Source organism: Acomys minous, assembly GCF_964271855.1.
Source record: "Acomys minous genome assembly, chromosome: 17".
NCBI classification, from domain to species: domain Eukaryota; kingdom Metazoa; phylum Chordata; class Mammalia; order Rodentia; family Muridae; genus Acomys; species Acomys minous.
In genome coordinates, this window is record NC_140500.1 from 47097444 (window position 1) to 47117495 (window position 20052).

At 47.2% G+C, this 20052-nt stretch overlaps 1 protein-coding gene across 2 annotated transcripts in view; it reads left to right on the forward strand.

Annotated features, from left to right (window-relative positions):
- Positions 1 to 20052, forward strand: part of TAFA4 (TAFA chemokine like family member 4) — a 179947-nt gene that overhangs the window by 13022 nt on the left and 146873 nt on the right. The window lies entirely within an intron of this gene.

Below are 20052 nucleotides of genomic sequence, written 5' to 3' on the forward strand. Positions count from 1 at the left end.
GCTGGCTGGCAAGCCCAAGGGGTCCTCCTGTCTCTGATGCCCAAGTGCTGTCGATACAGTGAGTGTCACTATGCTGGGGACTGAACTCAGGCTATCTCGCCAGCCCCAGGAAATATTTAGTATACACTATAACTCAAGTGACACTGGGCCTCAGGAGGGAGAATGCGGCAGGAGACCTGGGTGGGTCTCTCGGCCCACGTGAAGCTGATTTGCCATTGTCAAAGGAATTAGGAAGCACATTCATCATTACACTTTCATGATAAAATGCATGAATCTTTCCTTCCCATTCATTAGCTAACCTTGTAGGTGAACCTTTTCATGTAAAATGGTATCACATCAGGTATTTGGTTTCACACGTATTTCACTCACTGTTTTTGAGATCTGTTTACACTGACACACATATGAAGCCTCCTCAGGACTTTTAATGGCCGTCTTATGTTTCACTAATGTACACTTTATTCACTTGTTCTTTTTAGACGTACACTGAGACCTTCCTTTTGTTTTAGGGAGGAGGGTGCCAGGAGACCTTTTGTGAACAAGTTCCTGCATGATGTTATTTGAGATGTAGCATTTATCGAGTGATGTCCCTCATCCTTACAGGTCCCTTTCTACTCATGTGTCAAGGGTTTTCTGGAGCCTCATGACAGAGTGTTCTTTAGAGTGAGTGCATTGTAACTTCTCCTAGAATTAAGCTATGTACACCCCCAAAGAGGCCAGGCTGTTGCTGTTAGAGGTTAAATCTGCCAACTACAATCTTATGCATTTTTTTTCATGCACGTCTATGTGTGCCTGTATGTGTGTGTGTAGGCGAGTGCATTCGTGTGTAGAATGGATAGGTCGATGCTAGGAGGCCTCTACTATTCTTTCCCCTTTTCTTTCCACACACAGAGATCAAGGCTCACTGATTAGCCAAATTGGCTGTAAACTGTGCTCTACGGATAATGTGTCTCTGTTCTTTAGGGTGGCAGATATGCATGACCACATCTGGGGTTTTTAAGTGGATGCCAAGGAACCCAAACTCATGCTTGCTCAGTCGACACTTTACCAAGAGAGCCACCTCTCTAGATTATTCTTACATATTCTTGAATACTCCAGTTGAACTTTCTTCATTGAGGAGACTGTGCTAGAATCCTTACTGCTGGTCAGAGACAGGCAGACCCAGAAATCACTGGTTAGCTGGTCTAGACTGCTGAGTTCTAGAGAAGTGAGAGAACTTGTCTTAAAAAGCAAGGATGGAAAGAAGGAAGGAAGGAGGGAGATAGGGAGGGAGGGAAGGAAGGAAGGAAGGAAGGAAGGAAGGAAGGAAGGGGATGGTGTGTTTGTGGAATGACACCTGAGGTTGTCTTTTTGCCTCCACATACTCACACATGCTTTACCTGCACACATGTGTGTACACATTCATGCAGACACATACATAAAAACCCAAATCCTCCCTGTCTGCTATCATAAGCATTAAACCACTTTTCCTATGGGCTCTGAAAAAGTGCCTATTGTGAGTTAGAACTGAGTAAAAAAAAATATAATAAAGGGAGGAGGACACGACTATTCCTAAAGTATGGGAAGATATTTATTGTAGATCTAAGGGAGAAAGCAGGCAGAGGGAGGAGTCCAGGGTGAACATGCTGGTAAAGTGCCTACTGAGCAACCAGCAGGCTACACCAGACCATGAAAGGGGAGAGGTGGGAGGGAGAGCATGAGGGGCCCTGGACCAAGAGACCAAGAGACCAGTAGCCAAAATGGCTGAGTTATAGGGACCAGGCTGAGGGAACCCTTGGAGTGAGAGGTTTAGAGTGAGTGGGATGAGAAGTGCTAGGAGGATCCCACAGGTACTGAGGGATGCTGGGAAAGCTGGCCAGCATCTGCTTTTGTTATGTCGAGATTACCCAGATCATGAGACCCCCCAGAAAGACCACCAGGACTTGATACTGATGCAATATATGCAGGGTCCTGTATTATGGGCTCAGAGCTTCGCATCGCCATCCTTCTTGATGCAGCAGGAAAGGAGAGTGATACTGGTAAAGGGTTTATAGGGAACAAATGTAATTAGCGGTTGGGGTTACAGGGAAGTAAGGAAAAAAAAAACCATAAGAGTGTGTGTGTGTGGGTTGTGAGTCTCAGGAATCTCAACCTTCAGGCAGGTTGGGTCCAGGAGGCTGAATCTCCAGGGAAGTTGTTTTATCTCAGAGAATCATTGGGCGTTAATTGTATCTAATTGTTTCGGCGGAGTTTCTGGAGAGTGCTGGCAAGCCCAGTTTATGGCAGAGCGCGATCATTCGCTCTGCCAAATGCAGGAAGGGGTAGGATCACCTGGAAGACAACTTCTCATAGACCACGGCATTAATTGTAGAATATTCATTATATATATATAGCGTCAATTTTTGCCCTTACATTTTGACATGTTAGTTGACACCCCAGTCAGCCTTTCTTCAGGGTTTCTGAGACCTCACAAGGGCCTGCACTTTAACTCTTACTTAAGTTTAGTTAATTTAGCTTTTGTCAGCTGTGTCTGTGGTGGCCACTATACCAGAAAGTGCAGGTGGAAGGGGCATGCATTATACACAAGGGACAACCACTGCATTTTACTAGCACCAACGTATTTGAGAATTGTTTCTAAATATTATGGAGAGACGGAAGGATGATCTGATTTGCTGAGCAGAAGGCCCAGGACTTTTTAAATGTAAATAGGGAGATAAACCAGGGAATGCAAATAAAATGGTGTCATTAGGATTTATCAGGCACTGCCCCTCGTAGTTGGAGACGCTTGTCTGCCCTGCTCCGGCTGGGGCCTCGTCAATTGCTGTACAGTCCTATGGGGTGAGCAGTTCTTTGTAAAGTGAATTGATTGCTATGTAAACACTGCCATTAACCTTAAGCACCTCAGACAGCTCCTTGGGGCAGTGCAGTTTTCTTGCCCTTGAAAAAAAAATAAGTTTGATGGATAACAAGCTATCTGCCCCCACCCCTCCTCTGTAACTGACTAAGCGAGCAGGCCTTTGCTTAACAGACCAAGGAAGCTGAGGGCATACTAGGGACAATAGGTACATATTATTTAACTTAACTAACTAATGAACTTGAGAAAGTGGCTCATGAAGCACAGGCTGGCCTTGAACTCCCTATTTGGGTGTAGAATGGCCTTGATCTACTGACCTTCCTCCCCTACCTTCCAAGTGCCAGGGGATTACCGGCACTCACTGTCATCTCCACCTCTGTACAACTTAGGCTTGAAAGTACATACATTGCTTCGTGACGTGAAAGCTGTGACTAAAGGAAGTCTGTGAGAAAATTTGCTTTTAAACAGAGTTTTATAATTCTGGAGTTTGGCGTATTCTTTACAATTAGGCATATGGGGCTGAGGAAACGGCTTAGTCAGGAAAATGCTATACATGCATGGAGACCTGAGCTTGGATCCCTGGCACACACATGAAAAGCCAGGCATGGCAGAGTGAGTGTGTCTGCAATCGGGTGCTGGGGAGACAGAGCCAGCAGCTCCTTCATAGGGCGTTGTCAAGATGCTTGATTTTGTCCCAGCAGCCTCAGTGGCGCTGAGCATAGTCGTCCCATCTCCAGAAGACGCTGACTCTTAGCCGCCTGCCTTCCTAACCTCTGACCCCCACAAACTTCCTGCCACTCACTTCATCCCTGCTGCTTCTTGAGGTGCGCGCGCATCCCTCGCTTGCTATGCCGTTTAAACCTGAACTTCACGTGGTACCTGAGGAAGGGGCTTGAGGTCACTGGATGCCTTTATTTATTCAAACGTTTCCAGTGCGGCTGCTCTATTGAATAAATCTCCTGCCCCCTCTATGTCACCATTACTGTCTGTTTAATTGCTGTATTGGGGTGGGTGGCCAACCTTGGTCTATTGAGACTGCCAGAGGCCCTGTCATAAATCTCTGGTAATGGTGCTTGCCGTGGCCCGCCATCTTGGGACTTAGTGTTTGCAAAAACCATTTGTGTAGATGCCTGCGTTTCTTAGATCATTGTTACTTTCGGTGGGATGGAGGGATGTGGCAGAATAACTAGCGAGGAGAGCTCCTTACCCCTCGGCAGGAAATGCGGGCACAGACCGTAGTTCTGTAGGAGTCCTGGGAAAGGGAAGGGTAGGGCGGGTTTGAAATTGGAGGGGAGGTTTAACACAGGAGTGACCTGGAGACATTTCTGGGGAGGCGAGAAGTGAAGGAAACTAGGTCTGAGGATGTAGGTCAGTGGTTGATCACTCGCTCTGCATGCACAAGGACTGGGTTTGATCCCTGGCACCAGGCGGGGGGAAAAAAAAAAGGGTCTTAAAATAAAAAGTAAAAAATAAAAAGGAAGAAAAGAGAACCGTCAAGGGTATATTAAACACCATCAGAGAGTTCTCTAAATTGCCAATCTGGAAGTTAGTTACAACTCATTCTCAAATAAATTGAAGCCTTCTCCCGTTTGATGTGTTTTGACAGGAAATGTATATTTACTGCCTGAAATGACTCCAATTGCGGAGCTGTGAGCCACAGTATTTCATAAATGATTAACATGAGATGGAGGAGCCTCACCCCGTTTCCTCAGCAGCGTTCCACGGGAAGGAACTCACCGCTGCGAGGTGTTTACTCTATTTCCTAAAGTACACACTTGCCCTTGGAGATTTTGATGTTGTCTGTCAAACACAGTTATTGCTATTGCAGATAGAGAAATAGTCATACTTGGGAGCGGTGAGCGGGTAAATTCAGCATATTTTGGTTGATTCAATATTTATTATAAGAGGATAGAAATTCCCTTACATGTATTTCTTCTTCCCTCGTACGTTCCTCAAGTGCTTGTTTTGTACGAGGTAGAAGGCTGAATATAAGTCTTAATGCTAGTGCAGATTTTGTATGCAGTGAGCGTCCATCTAATCTGCCAAGGGAGACTTGACTCCCATGGAAATAGACTGAAGGGTGTTTCATAGGGAGGAAGGAAGTCCACCAACTGTGTGGAAGCAACAGTGTTCTTCCAATCCCTTCTGGAGTTTTAAATTGCTTTAAAGATTTATTTATTTTTATTTTACGCGTATGAGTGTTTTTGCCTGCATGTCTGTGTACCACATACATGCAATACCTATGGACGCCAGCAGAGGGCGCTGGATGTAGGTGCCATTGAACCAGAGCTTGTCTCAAGTTCTAGGGGCCCAGATGCAGCCTCTCAGAGGAGGGATGAGGAACAGGAGGCGGCTCTGTGGAAGAACAAGATTGGTTGGTAAGAATGGAATTTTGCATCAGTGTGGGGCTTAGCAAATCCTTTCAGGAAATAGCTATGGTAAATATTTCCAGCTTTGCAGCCACGTTGATGCCTTGGCCTGGGCGGGGGGGGGGGGGGGGGGTGGCAGGGGGGGGAGAAGCTAAAGACAATATGCAAGTTAACCTGGCCATATTTTAATAACATTTTGTGCATGGACAGTGAAAATTGAATTTCATATAATTTTTACATGCCAATAAGTGTTCTTTTGTTATTCTGAAATCCTTTGAGTATTTTATTTCTTAGTGGTGAGTCATATGCTCAGCTCCTCTCCATGCATGTAAAGGTGGAAAAAGTGTTCTTCCGTTGCAGATTGTTTAAAAGCAGACAAAGGGCCTAGCTTGGCCTCCGAGTGTAGTCTGCCCTCTCCTAGACTAGAGTGAAGGCCTGTTTGTCTCCTTGTGCCAGTGATCACACTGTTCTCACACCTCACTCACATCCTCTGCCTCTGTGTGTGTGTGTGTGCGTGTGTGCGCGTGTGTGTTACATGTGTGACCATGTGTGCTCCTGGAGGCTAGACTGCATCCCTTAGGAGCTGCCCAGCTTGCTTTGAGACAAGCTCTCACTGGTCTGAAGCTCACCAGGTTAGGCCGCTGGCCAGCAAGCCTCACTCCACATGTCCAGCACTGGGATGTCAGTTATCAGCCACCACCCGTAGCTGGCACAGGTCCTAGCAGTTCCCAGGATTGGACTCAGATCCTTGCGCTTACAAGGCAAGTACTTCACTCACAGAGCCATTGCCCCAGTCTCTGTGGTTAAACATAACAAAACAAAACAACCTCCCAAACAAACAAAACCCTATTTTATTTATTACATACTTTTATGGACATATGCTTTAATTTGGTCTCAAATTTAAAATTGTACTGTCTGGGCTGGGCGCGGTGGCGCATGCCTTTAATCCCAGCATTGGAGGCAGAAGTAGGTGGATCGCTATGAGTTCAAGGCCAGCCTGGTCTACAAAGTGAGTCCAGAACAGCCAAGGCTACACAGAGAAACCTTGACTCAAAAAACCAAAAAGAAGCTGGAGAGATGGCTCAGCGGTTAAGAGCACTGGCTGCTCTTCCACAGGTCATGAGTTCAATTCCCAGCAACCACATGGTGGCTCACAACCATCTATAATGTGATCCGGTGCCCTCCTCTGGCCTGCAGGCAGAGCACTGTATACATAATAATGAATAAATAAATCTTCAAAAAACCAAAAAGAAAAAAAAAAGATTGTACTGTCTGAAGTAATAGGTTTTGTGTTCTGGATTAATGAATATAGCTAACAGGTGCCACTCTTCAAGCAGCCTTTAGAAGCGTGGATGGCCTAAGGTCATACAACCGACTGTACTGACGTAACACTTCCTTGGCATCTTATGAAACCAAGGTTTCATGTACCTTCAAGTGTTTTAACTAGTTTGGGACTTAGTGGATTTTTACATATGCTCATAGTCTGAATCCATGAGGTAGAAGTCGGAAGAAGTTCCAGCATGCACATGGGTCCCTCGCCCGCCTCTCCTCATACCCGCTCCTCTCAGGTGACCACTCACTGCCTTTCTGTGCAGACCTCACCTCTCCCTCCAAAGCTGCATTTTACACGGAAACTGAGGCTTCACATTCTTCCCTGAGGTGTAGGCTCAGGTCTGCCGTGGCCTGGGGCAGGCGTTCATGATCACGGTGTAGGACTCTACAGTTTCAAGGGTTCACTCCTATCCACCCTGTGCTAAATGTGGGAGGGTTTTTAATGTTCCTTCTACGTCTGGCTGCTATACATACAGAAAGCTGCTAGGGACCCTCTTGTGCATATTTTGATAGATGCTAGCTTGCATTTCTGTTGCATGTCTCTGTTCTCCCCCCACCCCCCAGACTAATCGGGAGTCAGGTCTACAGCTTGCTGGAAGTAAGAAATGATAAAATTAAAAAAAAAAAAAAAAAAGAAAAAGAGGATCACAGTAACCACTTATATAGGGTCTACCGTGTGTCAAGCGTTATTCCAGATCTTCCCGTCTCTTCTCCTGTTCCGTTGGGATGGGTGGGATTACTGTGCACCCAAGGGGGATGTGAGGGGAAGTAGCCTGCTGAGGACATCTTTGAACCGTTTATCAGATCACTAACAAGCAATTTCTCCAAGTGATTACCACGCCACGGGATCACGTGGCGGGGAGAGGGCACAGGAGGAACAATCAGCAGTGAAAACTGCGCTTTAGTAACTCTTCACCTTTTTACCCAGGCAGCATGGCTTCAAGGCTCTGCTTTAACCATTGTGCTAAAGGAAACCAAGCCGCTTCCAGCCCGCTGTGTCCAGCAAGCCTGTCTCCCTGCCTCTCCAGTGTGCTGGGGTTGCAATGAGCATCACCCTTGGCTTCCCAGCCTGACAGTGTCGCCTCCCTGTGTTCCTTTCTGAGTCCTCGTGGCCAGCTTTATTTCGCTACCCTGCCGGGCCACCAGGTGTGAAAGAGGGCAGAAGTAGGCAGCTTTCAGAAAAACTGGCTGTGGAGATGCTCGCCTGGACGTACACGCTGGCTTCAGTCCCTGCAACCCTTGGCAGATGAGGGAGCTCTTTGGTCGGATGAAGGCCCTCATCCGTAAGGCAGAGGTGCTATCAGGTGAGAATGAGGTGCAGAGGGGAAGCATCCTACAGGACAGAGTTGGGTGCAGAGCGCTTTTGTTATACGTAAGCATCATTGTGTAGACTTTCAATTTTGGCTGTTGCTATAATCATTGGGGTTAGGGCTAGTAAGTGAAAATATTATCCGAACGTCTTGTTCGTCCCTGTGGGAGTGACAGATCCCTAAGTTCCTACCCATTTTCAGAGTTGAGCTTTCTCAAGGAAGTGCTTTGGAGGACAGAGTGCCCACTCCTAGTGTCTCTAGTTTCTTAGAGCTTGGGGGAAATGCCTTAGGGAAAAACCTAGAACCCACGAACGGTTTAACAGCCACCTACACGGTTTTCTTCCTTCTGTGGTGTTATTCTCCAGTGGTTTTCAGAATCCCTTGCTGTAGACGTTCTTCTTAGAGCTTTCCAATGGTCAAGCTATCCCAGAAGGAAAACTGAATTTGATCTCTTGGAGCTTCAGTGACAAGCCATGGGCCCAGGAGGACTTGAATAGAGGCCAGCTGCGCCTTGGCCTGGCAGCCTGCAGCTGAACCTGTTATTAATTCTCTTCGGGTGCGGAGGCACTTGCAGACCGGGAAGTGATGATTAACAGCGTGCTGGTAGCATGCTCATCTGGCCCAAGTGTTTGAGTAGGAAAATCCAGCAGACTGTGGGTGTGGGGGTTGTTGGTGGTGGGGAGACCAGAACACATTATAGAGGGGGGACGACACATAGTTTTGCTCATCTTATTTTACATTCATGCTTCTCGCTGTTTTGCATTTAATTAGTGGGCCGTAGTTAAGTCAAGCAGCTAACACGTTGCTTGTGTCCTTGAGCTACGGCAGGCTTTTAATCATGGCTTTCCCTCTTCTCGCCCTAACCCTTCTGCTTTTGATGTACTGCTATTCTGCAAGCAAATAAAAAGCCCTCGATTGGATGGGACTGGTCAAAGCAAAAGGATATTTTGGGTTTGGGTTTTTTTTTCTTCCTGTTGTTTCATGATTAAAGGGACCAATGCAGGTGTTGAGAAGCAAAATTGGCTCTTCTACCCTTTAGGAGTGTGCTTCTCTTTAATGTTCTAGAAAGTGGCAAACAGATGGGGGAAAGGACAGACAGGTTCCTCCCAGTGCGCGCTGATGATTTCAGGTGAAAAAATGGGATAAAGGGTGCGGGAAACGTTCTGTGAGTCTGGATCCAAAGAATGAATGAGAGGGATCAGTGATTCTCTCAAACGTGGCGGATGAAACATTGATCGGGGAGTGCTGACGGGAGGGGCATGATGTCCCCAGAGGAGTGGTGCGGAGAATTGAAATGATTTCACAGCGCTTGGGCTGATGATCTGGGCACCAGAGCCCACTGCATGGGTAAAAATTGTGTTACTACTAATAAGGGCTTGGAGCCTAGGCAGCTGCAACCTGCAGACATTCACAGCCCACCCCCCGTGCTGGCCCCGGAAAGCTCCGTTCATGTCATCTTCCTGCCCTGTCTTTAGGGAGGAACTGATGTAATGAGGCGGCCTTCCTCCCGTCTCATGCAAGATCTCATGCGAACTCTGTCTTTGTGTGTCCCTCCTGTTTATTGCGGGCTCTGCTTAATTTTTAAAGCCAGGCAGTAGGATGGTGGGGTTCTGCACATAGAAAACTTCTAAATATTTGTTGAGCAAATGAAAGCGTGGGGATCCTCCAGTGCAGAAATGTGCTCTGTGTTAGGGTGGTCCCCACTTGGAGGGAGTAGCCAGTAGTTTCGGCTTGGGAGGGGTGTCTGGGTATACATATGGCCATCGGCAAGTTAAACCCTTCAGCCTCTTTTACATTTCTATTTTTTCCATGTCTGTGACAGTCCCATCCCCTGGGGGGATATTGAGGGGTGTCAGTGAACCGGCCCAGGGACCTTGCTGACCACAGTGCAGGACACGGGTTGCCTTTGTTAGATCTCCTTCCTTGACCCTCTCAGTCTAAAACACACAGGGAATGTGAATGTCTTAGATAAGATCGTTTGCGTCTAAATTAGCATCACCGCTTTATCTCTGGTGTTTCTGCCTTATACGAAGGAGATGATAGCGATATTTGGAAATGCTGCTAAGAAACTCCAGTGCAGCCCTCTATAGGAAGAAAATGGATTATGGAGGATTAATCGCTACAGTTCATTTTATTGATCGCCTTGGCATAATTGCTTTCTTCTCAAGCCTCGCTGGTGTCTGCTTTCGGCAGCACGCTGTTCAGAATGTGAGCAGTACCCTTAGCATTTTCGGGGGGCTGTAGTCGCTGAAGTGTGAACTCAGAAGAGAAGCCTAGACTTGGACCCCTTTGGAAGAATTAGAAGTGCCCTAAGTTTTCAGACCAACTCTTAACCATCCTATGTTTTCACATAGGAAGTAGCAGGTTGTGATTTTTAAACAGTTAAGTACCAATCATTGCATCAGACTTTGAGTGATGTTTGGAAGCCTATGGTAGTGCAGTGGTACCTGGCTCTACACGGGATTTGTTGCTGAAGTGAGTTAAAGGAAAATGAAGGGGTGGGTGGTGGCTCGGCCGGTCACAGTGTTTGCTGGGTAAATATAAAGACCCAGCCTCAGGGTAATATACTGTGTATGTGAGTACACACACACACACACACACACACACACACACACACACACACACACACACACACACCGGGGGGTGGGGGGTGGGGTGGGGCACTGACATTTTCTGATTCACTCTACAGAAGAATTCTCGGTGCTAAATTTTGAGAGTCACTGATCTGGTCCCCAAGTAGAATGTCTCCTTCTCATAGAAGTCTAGAAATGACAGTTAGGAAGTAAGTGGCTGCTGAATGAGTTCTGTTTTTAAGTATGAAAGTTCTGTGGTGTAGACAATGGCTTGAGGGGGTCTTCCAGTTCATCCAGTTTAAAGGGTTGACCGTCATCTCTTTTAACCTTAAGTTAGCTGGATCTTACCAGAGTCTCTGACTGACTGAAGAAGTGAATGACATGCTGGTGACTTGGTGTGTGAAGGGACAGCTGTGATTCCCTAGGCACTAGCATTAGCCTTTTTACCAGGATCAACTAAAAGCCCTCAGTCCTGTGGTCACAAGAGTGAAATGTCAAATGTTACCAAATAGCCATGCGGGCTGAAAGGTCACTCTCCTGCCCTTCCAGCCCTAGCAGGTGGCTAGGGTGCAACTTCAGGGATGCTCCTGAGACAACAGCTTTCCACCCTTCTGCCTGGCCCTTTACCCTACACACACACACACACACACACACACACACACACACACACACACACACACACACCACACACACATCACACACACACATACACAGGCACACTTTAAAACAATGTTTTCTGTAGCCAAGGCTGGCTTTGAACTTACTACATAGCCAAGGATGGCCTCGAAACCCAATCCACCTGCCTTCACCTCCCCCCTCTGCCACCCACTGCTGGATTGTAGACAAGCACCACTGTGCTTTGTTTATCTAGTATTATGGATCTACCCCAGGACTTCATGCATGGTAGGTAAGCAGTCTACCAACTGGCCTATACTTCCAGCCCAGGATATAGTTCCAGCTAGCCTTGAACTCACGATCTCCCTGCCTCACCCTCTTCAGCATTTTCTGACTCGTGTGTGCTATCACATCCCCAGCCCCTGCTTCTGAGCACTACACCCGAGGACTTTGCCTGGGTTTGGTGTGGTTCTTCCTGGCCGCTGCCTGGCAGGATTTGAGTTTTTCAATTGCTGGTGGATCCCTGTTCTTTGAGACTCCTCAGCGTTTCTCTGAAGCTCTGGCTGTTGCAGACAGATTTCCTGCCCTGAGAAGCTGGGGTTTAATTCATCAGGGCCAGGAGCCCTGGACTTATTTAGAGAGGGCAGACTCACTGACTCCTGGGGCCACAGAGATGGAACCTCAATTCCCTCTAACTGGTGTCCCCTGTGCCCTCTGTGGAAGACATCCCGTTCTTCCTGATGAACACAAATGGACAGTGTGTACTGAGCAATCCTACTGGCTGTCACCGGGTAGCTTCGCACTGCTCTCTAGCCATGAGACTCATGTGTTTCTGTTGTTCCCCTTGCTTGGAGCATAACAAAAATAGCCCCATTGTTGCCATTCTCATTTTCTGCTGGGCTCAGCTCATCCCAGCCCTTTTTCCTTCTTGACATGCATATCAGAAGACAGGCGACTTTTCATTTGAAGGCTGAGGCATTGTCCCAAACAGATGACTTAAAGGGAGCTGGCCATAAAGAAAGCTATTATGTTGGGAGTGACAGTGGCTACCTATCATAGCTTCCACCTTCTCTTTGGACAAGGGACATTAATTGCTTTGGCTGTGGTGGAATTAGAGGAAGATCAGTTCCTTCAAACTTTCTTTCTTTCATATTCTTGTCCCCTGCTAGGCTGGAATCACTTTAGTGAAACTCATGTTGGGTATAATGAAATCTGGAAACTGTCTTTTTGTGGGCAATAAGTTCTGTACAAGATCCAGGGTATTCTCTACATCCAGGGTCCTGGTACCTCCAAAGCTCTATCACCAAGACAAGAGCCCTGGGTACCACTGATTTAACAGATACCTACAGCTTGGTGTCCACAGAGGGATGCTAGCTAGCACTGGACCCTTGTAGGTTTGAATCCCAGCTTCGCTATGGAGTCCAGACCTTTCTGTGTTTGGCTTTAAGGAAGTCTCTGTCTCACAAGGCTATTGCAAGATTCACTCAAGTTAGTGCATGTTACAAGTTTCTGACATAGTTTTGCTAGATAATGATAAATTAAAAGCTTTTTGATGGCTGCTCTCATTTGCATACCAAGTTTTCTAAGACAAAAAGGCTCCTAGTCTGAACTCAGAGAGTACTCAGCTGAGGCCTTTAGGTGCAATGCCCAGGGAGGGACTTGTGACATCAGCACTTGTTTTTCTTGTGTATCAGAGTGTATAGGCGAGAGAGAGAGAGAGAGAGAGAGAGAGAGAGAGAGAGAGAGAGAGAGAGAGGGAGAGAGAACCATATTTGCCTTTCTGAGGAAGGACGCTGGTTACATTGAGGAGTATCTTGACTACATTGGCTTCAAGACTGACCTACTGTGTGTGTGATGTCACACGCATATATTATACTTCCTGTTCCTTATCTACCTCAGGTTGTATATTACCTTTTAAAGATACCGTGGATGTAAGGGCAGCTTGTTTTCGGTCCCATCAACACAGAAGAATACAGAGAAAAGGGACTGGGGTGAGCTAGGGAGGCTCACAGCGTGCTTGCCTTTCCATCCTTGGCATCATGCCAACTTCTCTCTGGTCCTTTTCTCTTTTGGCATCATAGAAGCTTCCCTTTGCTTGTTCCTCTGCTCTGTTCTGTGCTATCTGTAGCCATAGTTTGATGTACCATAGAGAAATCCTGCTGCCCCTGTGCCATCACCAATTTATTACAGAGGAATCTAGTTTGAGGTTTTGACGTTGGGTAAGACCAAAGAAAATTCTGGGTTCAGCAATATGTGGATAATAACTATACACCACACACACACACACACACACACACACACACACACACACACACATACATAAACACATACACAAACACACACACACACACACACACACACACACACACCCCTTTGTTTTGCCTAGAAGCCTGTTGGAAGAGAGACCCCTGTGCTTCATACAGGGCACATTAGCATCTCAATAGGAACTGCCACAGAGGTTTGGCATCTCCTATTTGTAAGCTCCTAAGCTCTATTTCCTCCCCTCATAGGAGGCTGCCCTGATGTCTGATCCTTGCTCCGAGAACCTCAGGGTTTGTTTCCTGCCTCAGCATTCCTTTTCCCTGTGACTCATGGCTGCTTCACCCTGTAGGTTCCAACTCCAGTGACTTCCCCTGACTTCTGTTGCCTAGTCATATCTCTCTGCCTTTCCCCTTCGTTATCCCTATTGTTTTATCTCCTGTTTTAACAATCAATACCTTACATTTTAACTTAAAAAAAAACAAACTATAGGATCTGTAGACACAGGAGAACTCTCCTGGCTCACTCACTGCAAGGCTCCAGTGCGTAGCATACATTGGGGTTAAGAGTTACATGGTGAGCGAATGAAGCTTACAAATGAATGCTGAGGAAGATCCGCTAGAAAGAAAAAGCTTAGGTTCCACATTTGTGGGTAGGAGAGACTTCTGTTACCTCATGGCACATCTCTAAATACTTACAGATTTTGACAAATTACAAAGGCCAGCAGGTCCCATTCTGGTCCTAGAAGTCACCCAGCATCTTCCTACCTTCCTCATGGGGCCGCCTCTCACACAGTGGCAGGCTAGCACAGGCAGTCCAGAAGTTTACTTCCTTTAAACCGGAAGTGAATGCTCCTGAGGGAAACCCTCCATGTTAGGTGACGTACAGCTGGTGCATAAACAGCTTCTGGCAGAACATTCTGCATCTCTGCTCTTGTGAGGAAGCTTGGTGGAATCCAGCCATCTTGCTAGCGTCATCCTTACGAAGTGTTCTTTTCCACATCCTTGTGTGAAGCTCCGCTTTGGGGAGACCTATACCAAGGCTCCATTAGTACCAATGATTTGGCGCCATTGTCCCTGGTCTTTTTGATCCCAGCAGCCAGCACCGCAGTCACTTCCGAGCTTTTTATCAATATCTCTGTTAACATTTGCCTGCTTATTTTCTTTGCCTCTTTTCAGGATGACGAGGGTCTCTTTGTTCTTGGGCCTCTGACCCTCGTCATCCTGAAGATCTTAGAGTCTTCATCTCTCCTCTCTCACAGCTGTTTCACCTGGCAGCCTGCTGGCCTCACACTCTCCTGGTTTCCTCCTTGAAGAAGCAGTCATGAAGTCAAGCCCATGTTGCTTTCCTGGGCCATGTGTATTTATAGCGCTAGTTTTCCAACTGCGGGCTAACTTTCTGAGGTACTCGCTTTGAAACAGACTTTCTGAAGGACCTCTGTGGGGATAATGAGGCCATTTCTACACTTGCAAGTTGGAATACATTACAGGAGAGTGGCTGCAAGAGGCACTTGAAACGAACGGACTCTGTACAGGACAAATTGTGCGTGGGCTTTTTTTTTCCCCATCCAAAAAGCATTGCAACAGTTAACTGGAGCTTTTGTGACAAGTTAATGTCTTACATAGAAATCATTACATCATCTGCTGGTTAACTTCGAGGCTTCTTACAGAAAGGAGAAGAGGGCAGCCCAGATACAATAAATAAAAGGCTTGCAACTCCTGAATCGGGGGCTCTTTAACCCTTTCTGTGTGTGATGTACTGTGGTTCCCTTGAGAGATTCAGCAAAGCTGAAGTATGGCTGCTATTTTGTTCCTCAAAAATTTTTATCTTTTATTAAAATGAAATTTTATTATTATTATTATTATGACGATGATGGTGTGTGTGTGTGTGTGTGTGTGTGTGTGTGTGTGTGTGTGTGTGTGTAGTTCAAAAGACAAGTTGCTGGACATGATTTTCTCTTTTTGCCATGAGGGTCCTGTGCATCAAACTTGGGCCACCAGGCTTTGTGGCAGGTACCTTCACTCGCTGGGCTATCTCAGCAGCCTGGTCCTTCTGTTTTACCCTGCAGTGTATACTGGCCTGGAACACACTATATAGCCAAGGCTGGCCTTAAACTTGTGACACCGCACCTGGCTTTCCCAAATATTATGTTTTGTGGGTGTGAGTATGAGAGTGGTGTGTGTGTGTGTGTGTGTGAGTGTGTGTGTGTGTGTGTGTGTGTGTGTGTGTGTGTATTAGTGTATCGGTGCCCTTGCTCATGTGTGTACACACACATATGTCAGAAGTCACTGTCAGGCGTCTTTATTCATTCATTCATTCATTCATTCACTCACTCACTCACTTATTTTTGAGTCAGGGTCTTTGGTGGAAACTGAAACCCACCACTTTGGCTAGGCTAGCTGGTGAGGGCTCTGCCTGTCTCCCACCCCACCATCTTCTAGCTTGAGGTTACAGGTGTTCGCTGCCCTGCCTGGCTTTTATACACACACACACACACACACACACACACACACACACACACACACACACACGTGCTGGAGCTCCAAACTCCTCAAGTTTGTTCAGCAGGGGCTTTACCCGCTGAGCCATCACCCTGGCTCCCAAATGCATCAGATTCCAGAGAAAGCCAGTGGTGCAGGAATTCAGCGGTGAAAACACCGAAGGTCTGTGTGATACAGAACACTAGGCTCAGGTATCCGGGCTCAGGGCACACAGGGGACAGCAGGTTCATTCCTATGGGACTGTCAGGCTGCTGACCGGCGTGCATTTGAAGGTGTTAGTGGTAAACTGTAAGGAGACTGAAACTACCCATGGTTCCTGTTTGTGACCAGTTGTTCGATACCCACAGGTATGTATTATTGTCAACATTTACAATAGGAGGAAATAATGAACTTCAAAGAGAGATTTGGGGAGACACAATGCTACTGTATTTCCTTTCTCGTGCAGGCTCATGGGCTTCTGAATTCTACTCAAAGACCTCAGCTTCAGGCTGCTCTGAGACTGATGGTTCCTGTTCTCATTGGTACCTGCCCCTCCCCACCTCCCCACACCCAGCATCCTTCAAAGCCTGTGCTGAGCTCCTGTGTGGTGGGGAGTCTGTGACCTGCAGCATCTGGCTTCCCAGAAAGGCTTGGGGAGTGTGCACTGAGTGAACACACTGGGTCTATCACCGTTACAGGCCAGATACGAGTAAGGAAGTGGGGAAGTTCTCTCAGGATTTCCACCCTTGGGTTTTTTTTCCCCCTTTCTTTAATCTATTATAGAAATGACCATTGATCGGAAGAACCAACGATGTCTGAAATTACTTATTAGATTGAAAATACTTTGGAAAGTGATTTTCCTAACTTGGTTTGTCAGGTTTTCTCAGGCAAGATTGGTTTGCTGATTATCACCCTGTGCATGGTGCTTGGGATGAACAACCCGGTGTCTTGTTTGGGCATGTTGTGTGTCAGTGTCCAGCCAGGTCACAGTGGCTTCCCATACAAAGACATACGCACACAAATGGGAGATAACAGAGGCAGAAATCCGGAAGACAGTGAGTGGCTCACTAGAGCTGTGGTTCTCAGTTTGTGACTCGCAAGCGCTTTGGAGGTCCAATGACTCTTTCACAGGGGTCCTCTGAAGCCCATTGCAAAACACAGATATTTGAATTACAATTCAGAACAAAATTATAGCTATGAAGTAGCAACAAAATAACTTTATGGTTGGGGGGCGGGGTCACCACAACATGAGGAACTGTATTAAAGGGTCGCCGCATTAGGAAGGCTGAGAACCACTACACTAGTGTGTGTGTGATTGGGAGAGGAAATGGTTCAGGTACTGACCGGAAAACAGTCCTGTTTGCAGTTAGAGGGAGGAGTGACTGCAGCTATTACAGAAAACACACTTTGGCATATGAGGAAGGTCTTGTTCCCAGTGCTCAGCAGGCTGACGCTGGAGTGTGGGTTTAGAGCCCAGCCCCTCCTCTTGATAGCTGACCATGCACAAGCCGTGTCCCTGCTGTGTCCAACTCTCCTCTGTAACATAGTGGGACCACCCTTCTCAGAGTGTGGGGACAATGAAATGAAGGCTCTTGGAGCACAGCCAGGCATTGGTTAGTTGCAGATGTAGCAGTGGCTGCTGCTGTTGCTAATTCTAGCTCATAGTGGCTCAGGCACGTCTCATAGGGAGCTTTCCTGCCTTGTCTCCTTTGAACTTCACTGTCGTGTGACTGGCTGTTGAGTGCGATGGTGCTCAGTTTCCCTGTCTATGGAATGGGATACATTCATTTGGGAAAAAACCCACTCCAGCAAAGCCTAGCAAAGGTGAGAATTATTACTGAATTTTTACTAGCTAAAGAAGTTCTTACAGAGTGGAAGGGAAGTGCACAGACGGACTGAGAGAAGTCTGGAAACTGCAGAGAATGACCTTTAGGGATCCGGATTGTGCTTATCCATCTGATTTCGGGCTTTTGTGCACCCAAGACAGCCTTGCCTCTGGAAAGTCAGTTTCTTTGTTGTCCTGCATGGGTGAGTGAGTCGGGGAAGAGGCCACCCCATCCTTCCTGAATGTACTTTTCGTCTCTACTACTTAGCTCTAAGCACCAGGCTATTGCCTAGTCCTATCTCCGCATTCTGGGAAGAGGAGGTGTCACCTGGCTTGTGTTGAATTTGCATGGGTTGCTGAAACCCAGAGCAACCCTGCTGCCCCCCAGATGTTTACAATAAAATTTTCGTTGTGAACTAGGTCAAGAGCAAAGAAAATATCTCCAGTTAAAAACTTGGCCGTGAGACAGAACCTGGAAACTGTTTGCCTTTGAGACGAGGGTAAGGGGGATGCCCCCCCCAAGTCTGACGTTGGACAAGGGTGCCAGGCCCCAGGAGGGGCTTGCTTAAGGGGTCCTCTGGGAATGCCAAGGGCCTTTTCCAGTGAGAGCTCGAGGGGCCCCCAATGTCTCAGGGGTATTTGATGGGCGGTTCATCTGTTTATAAAGGTTGCATATGTAAAGTTAGAGGTGCTTGAGCATCTTCCTCCATCATCACAGCCTAATGTTGCAAGAACTCCATCTTTTTCAGGGGCTCCCATTGGAGCCAGGGGTTCCAAGCCAGACTTCTAGTGTGGTCCACACATCCGACTTTCAAAGTCTTGGCCCAGCCCTTTTCTGTCTCAACTCCCTTTCCTTTCTCCCCTTACCTCTATTCTCTCTCTCTCTCTCTCTCTCTCTCTCTCTCTCTCTCTCTCTCTCTCTCTCTCTCTCTCTCTCTTTCTTCTTCCAGGTAGCGCACCCTTAATGCTAGTTTGAAATCCTAAGTCTCTTGCTTGCTTTGGGGTCTATACCTGAGTAGGCAGATTTAATTTTTCATCTCCTCTGCCCAATAGGAATTTCAATAAAAACAAACACAACAGCAAGAACCCACTGCCTTCTAGTGTTGTTCTGAGGACCAAATGCCACTTGGTACGATGTGTGACCCTTATTCCTGCAGCTCGCCCATCGTAACAACGGCTCTTTGATTCCCTTCTCTTCTTAAACAGGCCATGTAGCCGGTGTCTAGGGCTTCACAGTACTCCCTGGGGGCCTGTGAACACTTTCCTGTATCATACACAACGTGTTGATCTTAATCTTGCGGAAAGTGATTGGTTATTGATTACTGCTGGCCAAGATTGATCTCTCCTGAGGCTGTCAAAGGTATGTCCTTGAGGTAGCCCTGTCCACCTGGTCTCCTGTTTATCGTGTCGTCTTCTTGCTCTCTGGACTGCGAACACCGGTCTTCTTCCTCAGTTTCTTATTTGCCCTTCTCCACACCCTACCAGTTTCTTGTCACAGCCCCCACAGTCTTGCTGTCTCTCAGGACATCATCCCTGTATCCGGGGATGCTCATTGCTTGTGTGGTCCGTGCAGCCTAGCTTTTGCAGTTTGTTATTTGGAAATAGCTCTCTCTCCCCTCAGAGCCTTGTCACAGTGGATGTTTTGTCTTGTGGGTGGGTAGAGGCAAGGGGCATCAGTGGACGGATGATGATGACGATGAGCTGAACTTGAATCAGTTAGTGCATATGGTGCCTTGTTAATGTCCCCATCCAAGCAGATTCCAGAGAGCATCCAGGCAGAGGGAGAAGGGGAGAGAAGGCGGAGCTGAGTGTACAATGCACCGCAACAAAAGGCCCTACTCACCTACTGCAAACGGACTGTAAAATGGCACCGAGCTTCCTGGCAGCGAAAGGGAAGGGAGGAAAGAATCCACTGTATGATAGAAGACCTCCGTCAGATAAAAGCCAGTGCTTTTGGCACCCTGACCCTGGGCTTGAGCCCCATGGGTAGTTTACTAGTTTGCCTTTCCTTTGAGCGATGGAGGTATCCAGCAGGCATATACGAGGACCCTAGCATGGAGACCTGGCTTCATTGGTTCCCTTTTCCCAGACAGCTGGCCAAACGCATCCCCTGGTTCTTTTGTTGAGATCTTAAGGTGTACCTAAAAATCAGCCATGTGGTGGTGGGGTTCACATCTTGAGGTCACAGGTAGGTCTGCTGATATACTGTGGGACAGATCGTGGTCTTATAGAGAGTTAATGTAGGGTTGGGGGATGGGGCGGGCTTTTCTCCTATTCTATATTCCCATGTTGCATTTGGAACCAAACTCTAGTTCATTTGTTAGAGTGCTTTGCGAGGATGTGGTGGCACATGCCTGTAATCCCCTTGGTGGTGGTGGTGCGGGACAGTAAGACCAAGAGTTCATGGTTATCTTTGGCTACATAGTGAGTTTGAGGCCAGCCTGGGCTACTTGAGCTCG